The 15,235-nt window shown below is 41.5% G+C and overlaps 1 protein-coding gene, 1 non-coding gene and 1 pseudogene across 7 annotated transcripts in view; 2 read left to right on the top strand and 1 right to left on the bottom strand.

The window, feature by feature from the left end:
* Positions 1-15,235, top strand: part of LOC101424284 (glutamine synthetase-like) — a 416,428-nt pseudogene that overhangs the window by 388,393 nt on the left and 12,800 nt on the right.
* The window catches only part of ZNF157 (zinc finger protein 157), a 37,503-nt gene that overhangs the window by 19,685 nt on the left and 2,583 nt on the right, over positions 1-15,235 (bottom strand). The window lies entirely within an intron of this gene.
* LOC111758804 (U6 spliceosomal RNA) lies at positions 6,606-6,712 on the top strand. Its single transcript, XR_002792957.1, has one exon. It is a non-coding gene; the product is annotated as a U6 spliceosomal RNA (small nuclear RNA).

Below are 15,235 nucleotides of genomic sequence, written 5' to 3'. Positions count from 1 at the left end.
GATGATACAGTCACAATTTTGTTTATGTAAATAACATCACTGAATTACAGATTCAAAAAGGGAAATTTCTGGTTGTATACAAGTTACCACATATACACATACACACAAACCCATGAAAAAGTACAACACAGAGTGAACCCTAGTATAAACAGTAGGCTGAAGTTAATAACATAATTATAATAAGATCGTTTTATGACTTGTAACAAAGGTACCATACCAATGAAAAATGTTAATAGGGAAAACTGTGTGGGTGACAGGCATATATGGGAACTCTGTACTTACATGATGTTTTTGTGAACTTAGAACTGCTCTAATAAAGAAAAAGATAAAATAAAAACTGTAGGATCTCCTGGTGCTGAGACTGGATTCTCCTCCATCCCTCACTGGCTCAGCATGGAGCCAACCTGGGCTCCCAGTGCAGATCCCTGGTCCAGGTTCCAGAGGGAGCAGAGTCACCCTCCTGTGCCTACTGGGAGTATGTATATCTGGCCCTGTCTGTCTAGTGGTGGCCTGAGTGCCTAGCCATACCAAAGGAGGGAAAGATTAAAAGATTCCCAGATAAACAAAAGCTGAGGGAGTTCATCACTAATAGACTGGCCCTACAAGAGAGTACAAAGAGAGTTCCGAGGTTGAGAGGACACTAGGCAATAGACTGAAACCACATGAAGATCTCTGGTAAGAGTAATGACCAGGATAAACATAAATGCCATAAATATTGTATTTTTGTTTGTAACCTAAACATAAATACTGTATTTTTGGTTTGTAACTCCACTTTTTACTTTCTACAGGGTCTAAAACGCAAATGCATAAAATGAAATGAGAAATCAGTATGGTTTTAAACTCATAAAATATAAACATGTAATTTGTGATAAGAACTTAATAAAGGTGGTGTAGTAGTTTGATATTATTGATGAATTCCAAAAAGAAATATTGGATTATGTTTGTAAACGGACATTTTCCTCTGGGCATATGAGATTATATTGGATTCAGAGGTTTACTTGATTAAGTAATCAATTATTTAATCAAGTAAACCTCTTGTGCCAGCAGGACTGTGAGTCCCCGCCCCTTGGTGGGTGGGGACTCACAGATAAAAGGCACAGCAAAGGACAGAGTTGAGGGGTTTTGATGTTGGAGTGTTGATGTTGGAGTTTGATACTGAAGCCTTAAGCTAGAGCCCCAGGAAGTAAGCCCACAGAGGAAAGAGAAAGCCCTGGAAAGAGAGTAACCCTGAACCCAGAAAGAAGCAAGACCCTGGAAGGGAGGAACCCAGGAAACGTGAACCCTCACAGACGTCGGCAGCCATCTTGCTCCAACACGTGAAAGTAGACTTTGGTGAGGAAAGTAACTTGTGCTTTATGGCCTGGTGTCTGTAAGCTCCTACCCCAAATAAATACCCTTTATAAAAACCAACCAATTTCTGGTATTTTGCATCAGCACCCCTTTGGCTGACAAATACAGGTGGGAACACAGATGTATAGGAACATAGTTTGTATATACTATTGAAGTTAAGCTCATATCAAAGTAGACATCACTATAGATTTAAGATGTTAAATTTAAGCCCCATGGTAACTACAAAGAAAATACGGAGAATATGCCAGTTCATAGAGAAAGAGTACAGGTTGCCAGGGAGGGGGGTCAGAGGGAATGGGGAGTTAATACATAATGGATATAGGACTTGTTTCTGGAGATGGGAAAGATTTCAATAATGGAAGGTGGTGAGGGTACCGCAATATTAGGAATGTGATTAATCCCACTGAATGGTAAGCTTGGGGTGGTAGAGAAGGGAAAGTTGTATGTATGTTCTCCAATTTAAAAAAAGAAAGAAAGAGCAACCAAAGAGACAATGACAATTAAATGCAATACATGATCCTGGATGGGATCTAGAAAAGGAGGAGATAAAGCTCAAAGGGACATTTTTGGGACATATGAAAACATAGGAATATAGACTATAAGCTTTATATCAATATTAAATTTCTTGAAATTGATAACTGCACTTAAGGTGGTTAAATAAGTGAATACCCTTGTTCTTAGGAAACGTACATGGCAGTATTAAGTGTTCAAGGAGCATGTGGTATACAATCTACATGCAAGTGTACAGAAAATACATTGATATGTAGACGGATGGATAGATAGAAATAGGGATAGAAAGAATGATACAGCAAATGTGGCAAAATGTTAAAATTGGTGGATCTGGGTATCTGGGACATAGGGGTATGTTGGAGTTCTCTGTATGGAGTTTATATGATTTTTGTAATTGTCCTGTACATTTGAAAGTATTTCAGAATAAAAAGTTAAAAATAAAAACTCATAGATGTGGTTACCACAACTGTACTGTTCAATGGCACATGACTCTGTGAGGAGTATTACACTGGCCAATTCCAACTTAAATGATCAGTTTCTGGTAAATCTGAGACCATGGACCTCAAGGTTAATGGGGTATAGACTATTTTTGCTCTTAAGATTATAACTACTTAATGCAAAGGTTTTACTTGTAACTGTAGCTATTTTAGCTTATTTCTCTCACTTGTAACTATAGTTGCTATTTTCATTTTTGACTTGTAGTGTTATTTTATGCTTACCCTTCCATTACAGCCTGTTCATTCAATTATAGCCCATTTGTTTAGCTTATTTCCATTCCTTTACTTGTTATCTTAGTTAACTAAGCAATTTACAACTCTGTTGTAACCTGTAACCAAATTGTTATCCTCATTTACAGCCCTCTTTTACTGCCAATTAATGCTGATCCCATCAGGCTTTTGTCAGCTTTCTAGGGCTTCTGAGCCCCCACTTACTCCCTATTGACCATAACCAAAACATAAATGATAAATTTTTTATCTGTCAAATCACTATCTCAACCTCCTTTTGTCTAATCCCAGAAAAATCCTAAACTCTTCAGACTCAAGAAGACAGATTTGAGGTTTTATATTCCTATCTCCATGCTTGGCTGGCCTGCATTAAAACTCTTTTCTCAAAATCCCAGTGTCACAGCATTGACTTCTGTGCACATCAGGCATGAGCCCCTGCTCAGTAACAAGACTATTATAAGCTATTAGAAGAGACTGCCACATATGTAGAGCAATTGCAATGTGGTATGTTAAGTACTATAGCATAATATAAATAAAAGTACAATGGGAGTCCAGAGAAGGATCAACTAACTAAGCCTTGGAAAATTAAAGAAAACCTCTAGAAAGAAGTGACATTAAGATAAAAAAAATAGAGAAAGCTCTGGGACTCCTCAGAGCTGCCACCCCCTCCCCCCCCCAAAGATACCCATGTCCTACTTCCTCTTTCAATTCCCTCTTGAGTTTCCTCTTGTTATCTTATGAACTTTAAAATCCCCACCAAGGCAGCCAACCCAGATAGCCAATCAAGCCCCTGGTTCAGGGTTCTTAACTAGGGGTCTACAAGGAAAGATTTCAGGAGGTCCATGAGCTTGAATTGAAAAAAATCAACTTATTATCTTTATTTTCTCTGACCTCGAATTGAAATCTAGCATTTCCTCCACTTATGAATGTATGCAATAAATTACAGTAGTATTCATTTCACATCACATTAGAGTTGTTGCAGATCTCGAAAAATCGCTTACGCTCATCCATACTTCAAAATTACAGAAGTTGTTAGACCCAATGCTAATTGAGTGTCATAAAACTATCTGCCGAGCGACGCAAGATGGCAGCCACCACGGGCTCGGGAGTAAAAGTCCCTCGCAATTTCCGACTGTTGGAAGAACTCGAAGAAGGCCAGAAAGGAGTAGGAGATGGCACAGTTAGCTGGGGTCTAGAAGATGACGAAGACATGACACTTACAAGATGGACAGGGATGATAATTGGGCCTCCAAGAACAATTTATGAAAACCGAATATACAGCCTTAAAATAGAATGTGGACCTAAATACCCAGAAGCACCCCCCTTTGTAAGATTTGTAACAAAAATTAATATGAATGGAGTTAATAGTTCTAACGGAGTGGTGGACCCAAGAGCCATATCAGTGCTAGCAAAATGGCAGAATTCATATAGCATCAAAGTTGTCCTGCAAGAGCTTCGGCACCTAATGATGTCTAAAGAAAATATGAAACTCCCTCAGCCACCTGAAGGACAGTGTTACAGCAATTAATCAAAAAGAAAAACCACAGGCCCTTCCCCCACCCCATTCGATTTAAGCAGTCTTCATTTTCCACAGTAGTAAATTTTCTAGATACGTCTTGTAGACCTCAAAGTACTGGAAAGGAAGCTCCCATTCAAAGGCATTTTATCTTAAGATACTGTAAATGCTACTAATTTTTTGTCCATTTGAAATATATAAGTTGTGCTATAACAAATCATACTGTCAAGTGTAACCACTGTCCACGTAGTTGAACTTCTGGGATCAAGAAAGTATATTTAAATTGGTTCCCATCATAACTGGTGGGGCACATCTAACTCAACTGTGAAAAGACACATCACAATCACCTTGCTGCTGATTACATGGCCTGGGGTCTCTGCCTTCTCCCCCATCCTTTCCCCTACCTTCCTCCTTCCCTCCCTCCCTGCAACAGCCCTCCAGATTGGGGTGGCTTATTAGACTAGATGTGAAGGTTTCAGGTTGCAGCCTGTGGGACTACTGCTGGGTGTGTGTGGGTGCTTCATCCTCACCCCCCGGTTTCTTTTTTTAAGTCTTAAATGACTCCACCCTTCCAAACCATCATCCTACCCGCCACCCCTCACCCCCCACTACCACCCTTGGCCGAAGAATAGATTGTAACCCCATTTGCTCCCCTCTGAAATTGGCCTTTGGTGAGGAATTCTTTCAGGGCTTTCCCCATATCTTCCCCCCCCCCCCACATCTTTATTGAGGGGTGCTGCTTTTTCCTTCCTCCCCCTGAAGTCCCCTCCTGCACCATCACCACCCAACACTTTCCCGTGACACTTGCTTGCTTTGGCCAGAAGCCATCAGGTAAGGCTGGAAAGAGTCTCTGACCCTCCTCATTTAGTTTTGGAACCACATTTATTTGCTCTCCACCAGCCTGGGAAATGAAAATTGGGTCCTCAGCCCTGCCACCCGCTGCTGTCATCATCAGCTGATGCATGTTTTAGCTCAGGTTTTGACATGGTGAAAGAACAGTCACCAGGGTTACTCAGACCTGCCAGCTCTCACCAAGTCCTTGGTGGTTAAACTTGGAGAAAGGCCACATGAAGACACTTGTAAGCACACACAATCCCTCTGAATGAATTGTTTTCTTTTTGTAATTGCTTTTGCTTTTAAAAATTGAAGAAATTTTTAACAGGGCTCTCATTTGGTCATCCGTGCAATCCATTTGGGTCTAGTTTGGAATCTGACAACTGGAACAAAAAGAACCTTGAATTCGGTGCATATTTTGGTTTTGGTGCTGCTGCCATCTCGGTCCTCAGCAGGGATTAAGAAACAAGTCGGTGTGCACGGCAGATCCCTGGAATTGGTGGGCTTCACTTCCCAGCAAATTGCTGCGTCTTTCCACTTTTCTGTTCAGGACCACTAAATGCTAAAATGTGGCTGCATACCGAAATAAAAGCAATTCATTGTGTCCTAAAAAAAAAAAAACAAAAAAAAAAAAAACTATCTGCCGCTACCTTCTGAGAAGGGGTCCACGGTTTTCATCTGACTGGCAAAGGGATCCGTGGAACAAAAAAGATTAAGTGCACCTGCCCCTAGTTCATTACATTTGACCCAATACTAAAGAAAGCCCACCTGCCCTAAAACTACCTCTATAAGCGAGACAAACCCTCATCCAGTCAATAGCTGCTAAGGTAACTTCCTTTTTATGTTTATGAAAATCGTTTGCCATCCCTAGAAGCATGAAGCTACTTCCATTCTTACAAGTAATCTGGCTTCCTTTGCTTTAGCAAAACTTTGGTGTCTTGTATAAAATGCTGTGGTCTGAAAATTTGACTGATTTGTCTTTTGACATAAGTTTGGTCTTGATACATAGACAGAGAAGTAGAAGTGTTGTACAGTTTGAGAAGTTTCACTTATTTGTGTATAGAGAGGCCAGGACTCAGGAATGATTTTGAGAAGGAAAAATTGTTTATTGACGACCGGCCGGACCGGGGAGCTTTCTGTTTCAATCCGAGCCCCGAACAAGACTTTCGAGTTTCTTTTATACAGAGAGGAAAGGTTAAATGGTCCCTTTGTTTCAGTTCTCAATAGGCTTGAATTAGCATATATCTTCCACATCTTAGGTAAGCTTTTAGCATGGACTTCATACATTCTAGATAAGCTTTTAGCATATTTGGTTTGCATTTCTCCTGAATACTTAAAGTTTATAGACCTTGCATTGTTAAACTGTTTCCTGGGACTGGAGTCGTTGCCATGGTCACCAAGGGCAGGACTGCAGCCTCTTACCATCTCACACTCACAAGTCAGACAGCTTAGGTTATCTCTGAAGAGACAAAGAGCCTCCCACCCATAGCCCACATCAGAAGAATGTGATTTCAAATAGCAAGAACAGTACAGACAATGACTTATAAAAGGGTGTGATAATATCAAGACTTTTAAGCTTGAAAAGGATATTATTCATTAGTGCAATCCTGGTGCCTGGCATATAATAAAGATTTAATAAATATTTTTAATTTCAAAGAGTACCCTTAATAGTGCTTGCTTTGGCAGCACATATACTAAAATTGGAATGCTATCGAGAAGATTATCACGACCCCTACACAAGGATGACATGCAAATTTGTGAAGCATTCAATTATTTTTAAAAATATTTCAAAATAAAAAATTTTAAAACAAAGGGGAAAATTACCTATAACAAAATCCCATTTTAGTTTTTCTAAAAAATTATTTTAAAAACAGAATGTATCTATTCATACATGAAATTACTGTTCATATATTTTTCCCTTGCTAATCCATATCTTCTACTTTTTTTTGGAGTAAATACATTTTACTTTCATGTAATTAGGAAAAAAATACACACAAAAATTAACTTGTGACTTGGGGGGTCCTGAAAGATATTTCCTGAATTGGTTATCTTCAGACTGGTTAGATCTGGAAGGTGAGATTATGGAGACTTTTCTAATTAAATTTTTTCTTTTCTGATCACTTGGTTAAAGTAGTGTCTATCAGGTAAAGTTGCAAAAGTTACCCTCCTTAAAGAAAACAAAGCCCAGAGCACATAGCCACTTGCATGACCCGGACACTAGTTTAAAAGTAACACACCAGGAAGCCAAGAGTGCCTACAACTGCAAGCAGGAGAACTGCATCCAGCATCCATGTGGAATCTCTAAGCCCCCTCTTGATATAGATGTGGAGTGGACACAACCATTCCAGGGTCCACAGGATGGAGGAATAGAATATGGATTAGAGTGGACTTACTGATATTCTATTCATGAACTATTGTGATTAGTAATTGAAGAAAATGTGGCATTGGTGGGGAGAAAGTGGCCATGGTGGCTGCTGGGGGTAGGGAGTGGGAGGAAGAGATGAGATGTGGGGGCATTTTCGGGACTTGGAGTTGTCCTGGGTGGTGCTGCAGGGACAGTTACCAGACATTGTATGTCCTCCCATGGCCCACTGGGTGGACTGTGGGAGAGTGTGGGCTATGGTGTGGACCACTGACCATGAGGTACAGCGGTGCTCAGAGATGTATTCACCAAATGCAATGAATGTCTCATGATGATGGAGGAGATTGTTGTTATGGGGGGAGGAGTGGGGTGAGGGGGGTGGGGGGTATATGGGGACCTCATATTTTTTTAATGTAATATTAAAAAAATAAAGACCAAAAAAATAAAAGTAACAGACCTCCTCACAGGAAAACAATGTACAAAAGATATCATAGGCTGTAATGTTTTCCAGGCTGTACACTTCCTTCCTACAATAATATCTTCAGACCCCATTTGTGTGCTTCATGTGACCCTAGCAGAAACTCTGTTATGAAATGTCTTTGTACTGAGATGCTATATATTGCCCCTCATTTTCCCACCTCTTTGCAGAGTGCTATCTTCATTCTCTGGACTGCCACCACCAGAGAGATACTCTCCTATCCATAAGTCCCAATAAAGCTTATGTCTGACACTGCGGAGTATGTCCTTTGGTCTTGCGGCTGCCCTGACCCATGCCCTTCAGGAGCTGGACTGGAGCAACCAAATTTTCCTATGAAATTGGTAAGACCTTTAGGGAGACAAACTTGAGACGATGTAAATTTTCTATTCCTCATTAACCTTACCATCCAATAGCTTTGGCATCTGCATTATAATGAAAAACTTGGCTGGTCTTTATACTCAGTTCCTGGGAACATAATCTCTGATCCTTTGGAATTTCCCATGATAGGAGAGTCTTTTTGTTTTTCATAGTGGACCCAGGATCTTAGCTGATCATATGCCCAACCAGAGCGCAGAGAGGGGCCAGCCACACCTGCAGTCTTAGGGTAGGGACTGGCCACACCAGAAAGACCAACCAGGTGATTGAGCTACATCATATCAGCCCCATCCTCCTGACCTCTGGCTGCAGATTGAATCCAAGCATATGGGCACTGAGTCCATCAGTCATGCCTACATAATGAGACCCCATATAACTTGGAGAATTCAAAGTTCCCATGACTGAAAATAAATCTTTGTCCTGGGAAGTTGACATATCCTGAGTCCAGGTGGAGAGGACACAGAAATTGCATTTGAGATCTTCCCACACTTCACCCTATGCACCTCTTCTTTTGGCTTATTTGTATGCCTTTACTATAACAGAACTTTAATTTAGTGAGTTCTGTGTATTTAGTGAATTATTGAATCTGAGGGGGTAGTGGGAACCTCTGAATTTGTAGCCAGTTGGTCAGAAGCATGACTGGCTTGGGCCCCTGATCTTACAATTGGTGCTTGACAAGAATCGTGTAGAGGAATGCCCTCAACCTGTGGAGTCTGGCCTAATCGCAGATAGTTAAGAGTCAGAAAGTGGTCTTCACCTTTGTGCCAAATGAACTTTTGAGAAGTTTCGGATACCAATATAGTTGGCATTGGAAGCTGTGTTGTGGAAGCTGTAGAAGTTTTTGATAAACTACACATCATCCATCAGTGATTCTTACTATGATGGTGGATCATGTGGAGAAAGACAGAGACAGCAAGAAACTCAGGTCAATGTAGAATTGTACTGTGCCCTTAATCAAGCAAGGAACCTATAGGAAGGGGCAGGGCCATAGCGGAGAGGAGAGACAATGGTACAAATGTCCAAAATGTGGTTGCAAGTATGACTTTGGCACTGGCGAGCAAGAGCTGGTCCAGGTGCCTCCTCACACTGAAGAATCTGAGATGAAATCCTGCAGGGATGGGCAGGGGGCTAGACTGCTCTAGAGCCAAATTTAAGGGTTGAAAATGGTTATTTTTTTTCTAACATTATCATTCCTTCTAAATTTATTAATTGGCACTCCACTGTATGGAAGAACTTTCTCTTTTTCCTCATTTATTCATTTATTACTAACATGGACTCATGATTTCTTTTAGTCAAAAATGAATCATTTTTCATTTTGGAGCTCAAATTGTCCCAAATTTGGCCAATGGGGAGCCATGCCATGCTGGCTCCTTATGACATGTCCCAACCATTTTTTGAGCACAGCATTATTTTCTGATCTTGTATTTTCTCAGCCAATGTTCTGAAATCAGTCATTTCTCCAAGAAGATCTGGTTATTTTAGTGGGGAATGGCTTTTTTGTGTTTTTTTTTAAATACAAAATTTGGCACTGAATGCTATTAGCAGGTCATTATTTCTTGGCCCTTTCAGAGGAAGAACTTAGAAATAAAATTTTACTTTATACATATGCACACATATATACATATATATGTATATAAACAAACACATACATATGTTTAAATCATGGACATAAAGGAGCTGCAGCAATGCAGAGATGGGCTCATCCTTAACATATTCCTCTTACATCTTCTAAAGCACAAAATACCAACAAGAATTGTCCCATCTTCCAGCAAAAAAAAAAAGACTGGGAAGCAGCTGTGGCTTAATCAGTTGGGCTCCCATCTACCATATGGGAGGCCCTGGGTTCGTGTCCCAGGGCTTCCCTGTGAAGGCAGGCTCGCCTGCATGCTGCAGAGAGCCACCCTGCCTGCAGGCACCACGGAGAGACAACTCAGCAAGGTGATACAACAAAAAAAGGGAGACAAGCAAAAAGAAGAGCACACAGCAAATGGACAGAGAGAGCAAACAGCAAACAAAGCTGCAAGGGGGGAGGGGAAATAAAATAAATAAATACAGACACAGAAGAATGCACAGTGAATGAACACAGTGAGCAGACAGCATACCAAAAGCCACAAAGGGGGGGGGGATAAAAATTTTTTTTAAAAAAGACTGTATATGGCTATGGGCCAGATACCCCAGGAAAGACAGCCTTGCAAATAGCAAGCAAGTAGACACCTCAAACTGCTGACAATAGCCCCAGGAGGTTATAGATCTTGAAAGAAATAGACATTTACTCTGGGCTGGGCTTTGCATACCTGGTGGTAGATGCAAACACAAAATACTATAAAAGAACTAGAACAGGGAAGCGGACATGGCTCAACTGATAGAGCATCTGCCTACCATATGGAGGGTCCAGGGTTCAAACCCAGGGCCTCCTGGCCCATGTGGTGAGCTGGCCCACACGCAGTGCTTCCATGTGCAAGGAGTGCCCTGCCACACAGGGGTACCCCCCGCGTAGGGGAGCCCTACACGCAAGGAGTGTGCCCCGCAAGGAGAGCAACTCCTTGCGAAAAAAGTGCAGCCAGCCCAGGAGTGGTGCCGCACACACGGAGAGTTGACGCAGCAAGATGACGCAACAAAAAATGAGACAGATTCCCAGTGCCATCAAGAATGCAAGCGGACATATAAGAATACACAGCGAATGGACACAAGAGAGCAGACAACAGGGGCAGGGTGGTGGGGGAAGGGAAGAGAAAAACAAATCTTTAAAGAAAAAAAGAACTAGAACAGAAGATACTGTATCCATTTGGACCACTGAGTTACATTTCTTTAGACCAAGGAACATACTTTACGGCATATAGTATCCAACAATGGACAAAGAGCTATCACACCAAATGGACATATCATGTTGCATATCATCCTCAAGGAAATGGATTGATAGAGAATTGGAATGGGCAATTGAAATATCTGTTGTCTAAAATTGGGGGAGATAAAAGGTATGAAGGACCGGCTTACACACCTCATGAGTGTGGGCTTATACTCAACATGAGGCAGGTCAAAGGAAGGTCCCCACTAGACAGATCTCCTCACTTTCCCAGGAAATCTGAGGAAGATGAGAGGGGAGGATGCTGACACAACTGTACAATTTTCCCCACATCACCTCAACTTTCTTTTTTCCTGCCTGATGCAGTGATCCCAGGACCAGGACTGTATCTGAGGGTTTTAAGAGCAAAGATGAGCCTTAAGCAAGAAATTATAACTATGCCTTTAAACCTTTATGATGGAATTCCTAAGGACCTGATGGGATAGATGGTGATTTCACTCCATCTAGCAAAATTGAGGTTGGCAGTGAATGCAGATGTATTGCCTAGTGGTTGATATATTTGAATGGGAATGAACTGAGGGAGAGGCAGTAATATTGCTACTAGTAATGTGAACCTAATGTCCCTTCAAAAAAAATGGAAAAGTTTGAATAAATAAAAATCAATGACATGGAGAAAAGGAGAATTAGCAGCTGAGGGTAAAGGAATGAATTATTATGCAATGAGGGAAATCTAATATTGCATTGCTGCCTTGAACGGCTCAGAGCAAAAGAATGATACTGTCTCTTAGCATAAATATACAAGAGGGGGAAGTGGATGTGGCTCAAGTAATTGAGCTCCTGCCTACCACACAGGAGGTCCCTGGTTCAATTCTTGGTGCCTCCTAAAGAAGACAGCGAGCTGGTATGATGGGCAGGCATGGCAAGCTGACGCAACAAGATAACACAACAAGAGACATAAGAAAAAAAATAATAATGAGAGACCCAACAAAAAAAGCAGGGAACAGAGGTTCCCAGTATCTCCTAAAGAAGACAAGCAAGACAGCGAGCTGACACTATGGCAGATGTAGCAAACTGACACAACATGATGATGCAACAAGAGGCACAAGAAGAAAAACAGGAGAGATACAACAAAGCAGGGAACGGAGGTGGCTCAAGTGATTACGTGCCTCCCTCCCACATTGGAGGTCCCAGGTCAGTTTCTGGTGCCTCCAAAAAGAAAAAAAAAAAAGAAACAAGGAAGATGAATAGACACAGCAAGTGAAAACAACGAGGGAGTGAAAATAAATAAGAGCCAATGTCCACAGAGAAAATGTGTAATGGGTGTGGGAACGGTAGCCATGGTGGCTGCTGGGTGTGGGGAACGGGAGGAAGAGATGAGATGTGGAGGCGTTTTCGGGACGTGGAGTTGTCCTGGATAGTGCTTCACGGACAATTACGGGACACTGTAGATCCTCCCAGGGCCCACTGGATGGAACGTGAGAGAGTCTGGGCTATGATGTGGACCATTGACTACGGGGTGCAGTGATGCTCAGAGATGAACTTACCAGGTGCAATGGATGTGTCATGATGATGGGAGAGAGTGTTGCTGTGGGGGGTGTGGGGGGCAGGGGCGGTGGGGTTGAATGGGACCACATATTTTTTTTAATGTAATTTTAAAAAAATAAATAATTAAAAATAAATAAATAAATAAAGAGCACTGTTGTGAGAAAAAATAAATAAATAAATAAATAAATAAGAGGTCTGAAAGGGTAAAGCAATGTGTTTGCTGAAGCCACCTCTGATTTTGGAAACTGACAAGGTCAAAGAGAAGCCCACAAACCTGAGTGGTATTACTGGGAGACATTCTCTTTATATAATATGGTGATGGGGGAGCGGATGTAGCTCAAGTGGTTGAGCACCTGCTTCCCATGTACGAGGTCCCAGGTTCAACCCCAGTACCTCCTAAAAAATATAAAAATGAAAAAAATCAATACTTATTGGGGAGCAGATATAGCTCAGTGGTTAAGCGCCTGTTTCCCATGTACGAAGTCCTGGGTTCATTTCTTGGTACCTCCTAAAAATATGGTGATGAACTGGGCCTATAGGTGATGACTGAGTAAAGCTCTACTATTGTATCAGTATCTTGTGACCCCTATTTTTCATGCTAAATCTACTACAAAGGATATCCTTTGGGATGGAATTTCTGGGAACCACTCCCTATTGGGACATTGTACTGTGTGGTACACAATTCCTGGAAGACTGATTATTATGTAAATATAAATCTTGAAGATCTAATACTTAGAAAGGTCCTTAGTATCATGCACAAAATATAGCAGCAGCATGCCCAACATGCCACAATATGCTGTGCACAAATACACATCACCCTTGCTTTTGTGGATGGAGCTATTAAGCAGAATAGAAAGACCATGGGTTTCTGATGGGATTAAAGTAATAACCATCACATGATGGATCTGAGTTCCCCTGGGGAATGGCCTTAGCTGGAGGAAGGCTGTGGGAGGCCTTATGCCATTCTCAAACTAAATTACATCTCGAGGTAAATACCACTCATCTAACCCTAGTATGGGGGACCCAACATTTTTTGGGTACAAAACATGTAAACTGGGAGCCAATGTGGCTCAGTGGTTGAGTGCCAGCTTCCCACACATGAGGTCCCAGATTCAGTTCCCAGCCCCAGTATCTCAAAAAAAAACACACAAAAACTCACAAAACATGTATTCTATATCCATTAGTACAGAATGGCAATAACATACATGGTGGATTAAGCAACCTTGGCTCACAAGACAGAAAAGTGCTTTAGGAAAGATAGGTGTCAACCTAAATATCATGGGACAAGCTGAATTTGCTTGTAATGAGGAGTGGCACTCAGAGGAAACAGATTTATTAACTAGTATAAGATGATTAGAGGGAATTCTCTTCTAGGAGGAAGGCAAGGATTGGGAGACAGGCTGGAAAGAAGAGAAGGCTTTAGTGAAGTGAGTCAGACAGACTCAATAAATGCTAGCACCCAGTGTTGGGAAAGGACTTATATTCAGACTGTATTAATATAGACAGAAGTCAAAGTACCATGGGGCAGTGGCCCTCTATTCTAGCTGCTGGAGGCTCAACAATACACCTATGGAAACCTAATGGACCTCCAAACTTATGAAAGTTCTCTGGGTGTGCTTGTAATTTACACTGATGCACTATGACAGCCCTTGCCCCAAGAAAAGATCAGAAAAAGACATCCTGTAGTACAGTAAGCAGGAATAAGAACCATTCTGAACATCACCTATATCCTCCCCATAGGAGGTAGGTGTGCCCTGCTATATAAGAGCCAGCACACAATGGGAACCAGTTTAAGTACAAGCCTATGAACTGCAACAGGGTATTACTTTGACCCCAACTGAGTTGAAATCCATAAAATAACTGAAATCATGGCCATCCATAAAAATATCAGGCATATGAGCAAGGGCTGATCCTGTTGGGAAGGCATAGTGCTACACATTCATACTGATTTGTTTGGGAAATAAACTGAATTGTACCATAAACATACTGCAATCTGGTGTTACACCGGCAGTGTTGGTAAGATTCAACAATCTTATGTAAGTAAATCCTATGACAATAATGACACAAAAGATAAAATGTATTGGAAGGGGAGTGGGTTTAGCTCAGTGATTGAACACCTGCTTCACATATACAAGGTCCCTCTGTAGCAACTGTAAAACATAGTCACTCAGTCAATTCAGTTCTGACAGCCCAGACTCCACAGGCAGATTTCCCCCTTCAGGCACCAGTCACAAGTTGGGGGACCCAGGCTACATGTGCTTCTGACCAACTGGCTATAAATTTAGGGGTTCCCACCAACCTCTAGGGTTCAATAATTCACTAGAATGACTCAGAACTCACCAAAAGCACTATACTTGAAATTACAGCTTTATTAAGGTAGATGGATTCAAATAAGTAGCCAAAAGAAGAGACTTACAGGGCAAAGTCTGGGAGAGTCTTGCATCCAAACTTCCATGTCCTCTCTACCTGGAGTGAGAATGCATCACCCTCCCAGCACACAGATATATTTTATCAATCACAGAAGCTCTTTAGAGCTTTGAGTGCCCCAAGTTTATATGGGGTCCCCTACATAAACATGATTGATAGAATCAATGTCCACATGCTTAAGCTAATGTGCTGCAGCCCCTCCACTTCAAGTGGCCCAAAGCATCAACCCATTAATCACTTGGTTGGTCTTTGTAATGGGGTCAGCCCCCACCCTAAGACTGCAGGTGTGGCTGGCCCTTCCCATTTAGTT

This window comes from Dasypus novemcinctus, chromosome X, assembly GCF_030445035.2.
Source record: "Dasypus novemcinctus isolate mDasNov1 chromosome X, mDasNov1.1.hap2, whole genome shotgun sequence".
Classification (NCBI taxonomy): domain Eukaryota; kingdom Metazoa; phylum Chordata; class Mammalia; order Cingulata; family Dasypodidae; genus Dasypus; species Dasypus novemcinctus.
The sequence above is the reverse complement of the archived record's forward strand: the minus strand, read 5'-3'. Positions and strand labels throughout refer to the sequence as shown.